We start from the raw sequence: 4,501 nt of genomic DNA on the forward strand, positions 1-4,501 counted from the left end.
TTGGAATCTCTTACCATAGAAGGGTATACGCGTGGTAAAAAAAAAAAAAAAAAAAACCAAGTGCTCAATCATGTCCAACTCTTTGCAACCCCATGGGATGTGGCCTGCCAGTCTCCTCTGTCTATGGGATTTTTCCAGGGAAGAATACTGGAATGGGTTGCCATTTCCTCCTCCAGGGGATCTCCCCAACCCACAGATTGAACCCACATCTCCTGCATTGGCAGACAGATTCTTTACCACTGAGCTGCCTGGAAAACCCCTATTTGTGTGGTCGATAAAGGCAAAAGAGTTTATTTGCAAATGTGAGTGTGGGCTGTTTTCTATTAAATTACAGAGCTCACTAATTTTGCCTTTTTTTCCACCTCCCATTCCCTTACTACTTCATGTGGACTTAATTGGGAGTCATTGACATTATGCTTAATCTGGCAGTTTCAGAATATCAATATGAATGTTATCCTAAGATGCCAGATTTGGAGCTGGATGCAGGAATGGATGACATTGGGTTGTCCCTGTTTTGGTGAAAGAGGGTGGATGTATTTTTGTTTGTACAGGGATGGTTGTAGTATGGTAGGCGTGAGTATCCTGTTGTGGTGATGGTAGTGATGATTGGAAATGCACATGTGCAAAAGGATACTTCTGTTAGGCGTCTGTCCTCTGCATCTTTTAAACATCCTTCTCACAAGTGGGGAATTTCTCACATTACAGGTCCCACCTCCCCCAGGTAGAAGACTGCTAGTTGACTCTCGATATCCGTGTCCCCATCTTCTGTTGTCACATAATCTCCACTCCTGCTGGGCATGTTACTTCCCAGGCAGAAGATGTCATTTCCAAAATGATGAAGTTCTAGCCAATGAGATATAAATAGAAGTGTTATATGCTACTTCCAGGAAGTTTTTCTGTAAGAGGGAAAGAGCAAGACCCACTCCTCTTTCTCCCTCCTGCTGTTTGCAAAGCAGATGTGACAGGGCTTTAGCAGCTGTTTTGTGTCTATGAGGTGACATAGAGAATGGAAAACACCCATTCAGGATGATGAAGCATAAAGTTAAAAAGCTAAGTCATTAAGACTGCTATGAAGCCAGCATTCCCAGTGCTTAACTATCTACCTCCAGACCTATTTTCACGTGAGAAATAAACTTCTGTCCTATTTAAGCCACAGTTATATATATATATAATTTTTGGCTGTGCAGAGTCTTTGTTGCTGTGCGTGGGCTTTCTCTAGTTGTGGTGATTGGGGGCTACCCTATAGTTGCACTGCGCAGGCTTCTCCCCTTGCGGTGGCTTCTCTTGATGCAGCTTGTGAACCCTCGAGCGCAGGCTCAGTAGTTGAGCACACGGACTCAGTTGCCCTGCAGCATGTGACATCTTCCCAGACCAGGGGTCACACCCACGTCCCCTGTACTGGTAGGTGGACTCCGAGTCACTGGACCGCCAGGGAAGTCTATAAGCCACTGTTACTATTTAGTTATACACAGCAGAACTTAATCCTAATGAATTCACCTGCTTTTGCAGCCTCCCTTGTGGCTGAGGTACAGGCCTGTGACCCAGGTTCTATTAACCGCACACAGTAGAACAGGACCTCAGTTCTGAAGAAGCAGACCCTGAGCATCTATCTGGCACAGGTAGTGGTGGAGGGATCAGGATGCTGGAGGCAGCAGTGATGAGACATTCACATCCGGTACCACATGCCACAGGTAGGAGCTCCAGCATCTGTGCCCCACAGTGGCCGTGGGGTCGTCTCTAGGACAGCCCCCCATGTGGTTAGGCACGCTTCTTAGTTACCCAGCTTCCAGTGCCAACTCCCTGGCCTCCCCAGAGATTTAGTGAGCTACCAATACCTTCAAAAAATTATTTTCCTGTTTCAACAAGGAACACTAAAGAATACTCCACTCCCCTTTGGTCTATCTGAAGATAAAGATCTTATCTTTAATACTTTGGTTTCTATTCTCCCTGCTTGAAACCACTGCCTTAAACCCAAGGTTTCTCCTTGTCTTGGGTTTAACCTTTATCCTCTCTCTCCTGGATGTGGGAGAGACTGAAACTGGCCACCAAATCTATTTTTCTGTTGAAATATGTGTCTACTCTTGTGACTAGGTAAAGCCACACCTCTGATCACAAATGAAATGTGATCAGTTGTGATGTTTGCAACTTCTGCCTCACTTGTATCCTGGGAAGTCGCTTAGTTAGGTTTGCTCTGTTTTCTTTCCCATACTCATGTTACACCTGCTACCAAGGAAATGAGGAAGCAAACTTGCTAATGGCAGAGCCACAGGATGAAACGAGCCTCAGTTCCCGAATAACTTCACGGAGCAGTGCTGCCTCAACAGCCTGGCCTATTCGTCACGGGACATGAAAGAAGAATAAACTTCCATTTTCTGTAGGCTGTTAGCTTGGGATCTCTATCAGCTTCATCTTTCTCTGCTGATACAACAATGATGGAGGAATACTAGGCATGGAACTTGTATTAATAGCAGGTAATTTCAGGTCATTGCGGGCGATAACAATGCACTTGATGGTCAGGATCCAGGGGTAAGCCAGGAACTTCTTATGGTGCAGCTCAGTCTCTTGACTTGACACAGACTACCTCCTAACTGTGCCCCTTGATTCTGCTTTAAGAGTCCTTGGCCATCTGTGATAGTGAGGGTCCAGCCTCTTAATTGGCTAAGGTCAGTGCTTCAGGGGTCCCTCTGGTTCATGTAAGCCCTTTAAGAATGAAATCCCCATTTCCCCCAGGCCTATGGGGCCCCTGCAGTTACTCCCCACTGGCCTTCAAAGCCAGACGCTCTAGGGGCTCATCTTCCCAGTGCTGGACTCCCAGGCTGGGAGCCTGTTGTGGGGCTCAACTCTCACTCACGCTTTACAAGCAGTCTCCTACCCCCAGCTGCAGAGTCATACCACAGTTCTGGGGACCTCACAACTAGGGTGGAGCTCAATATGTCTACCCCATCAGTCTTTAGAATCTTTATTAACTTTTTAATAATGTCATATATTTCTATAAGGTTAGATTTAAAAAAAAAAAAAAACCTGTTTACATTCCATATTTTAATAAAATTATATTGGTAGTGAACAAAAACATTTCCCCTATAGGAGAACCTGGGCTTTCCAGGTGGCGCTAGTGGTAAAGAACCTGCCTGCCAATGCAGGAGATGCAGGTTCAATCCCTGGGTTGGGAAGATCCCTTGGAGGAGGAAATGGCAATCCACCCTAATGTTCTTGCCTAGAGAATCCCATGGACAGAGGAGCCTGGTGGGCTTCAGTTCATGGGGTCACAAAGAATCAGACATGACTGAAGTTACTTAGCCCACACATGGGAGAACCTATGCAGTATGATTCTCAAGTTAGTGGGTCACCCCATGGGAGGTATGGGATTTCATGATAGCAGGAGTCCTCCCTGCCTACCTGTCTTATTGTGGTTCCTTCTTTATGTCTTTTAGTTACAGAAGATCTTTTCTGGTAGGTCCCAGTCTTTTTGATTGATGCATCTTCTGCAGATAGTTGTGACTTGTGGTGTGCTCATGAGAGAAGGTGAGCTCAGAGTCTTAATACTACACCATCTTGGCTGCTCTCTCTTACTGGGCTTTGTTTTTTTTTCCTGTCATACCAGTTTTATCTTTAATCATTTAATTCTTAAAGACTTTACAATTATTCTTACTGTTCTCTGTTTATTTAAACTGCAATAAATGACCATCTGGAGAACTGCTCAACAGGATTCTTCTCTAAAGTTACTCCTTGTTTTGAGCTAAGACTTGAGGCTATGCCTCAGGTATTGAGGCAGTACTTTTGCAGTTTGCAGGTGCAGGTATCCTGATATAAAATGGCACTCCACCTTTTGACCACACAGAGTGGCTACCCTGCTGCTGCTGCTGCTGCTAAGTCACTTCAGTTGTATCCAACTCTGTGTGATCCCATAGAGGGCAGCCCATCGGGCTCCCCTGTCCCTGGGATTCTCCAGGCAAGAACACTGGAGTGGGTTGCCATTTCCTTCTCCAGTGCATGAAAGTGAAAAGTGAAAGTGAAGTCGCCTAGTCGTGTCTGACTCTTAGCGACCCCGTGGACCGAAGCCTACCAGGCTCCTCCACCATGGGATTTTCCAGGCAAGAGTACTGGAGTGGGGTGCCATTGCCTTCTCTGGTGGCTACACTAGACCTGCCCATTTCAGGTCAAGTTATACAAGGGCCAGTTACAGCCTACTAAATGCTTAAGTTAGTGAGACCTAATGGCTTTCCCCCAGACCTATAGATTTTAAATCTTCTGAAATTTATTCTTTACCTCAAGTGGCTGAGATAACTATATCAAGACCTCTAAATCCATATAATGACTGTACACTTTGCAGGGCTTTAACTAGAGATAATTCTTTCAAATTTCCAACTTTCATTAAATATTCATTGTGTGCCAGGCAGCAAAATAGATATAAGAGACATAAAGTCAAATAACATATGGATTCTTTCCTCAGTGACTGCATGGTCAAGCTGGAGAGAAAAACAAGTAAAACACAATTGTAATA

Source organism: Dama dama, chromosome 20 (assembly GCF_033118175.1).
Source record: "Dama dama isolate Ldn47 chromosome 20, ASM3311817v1, whole genome shotgun sequence".
Lineage (NCBI taxonomy): Eukaryota > Metazoa > Chordata > Mammalia > Artiodactyla > Cervidae > Dama > Dama dama.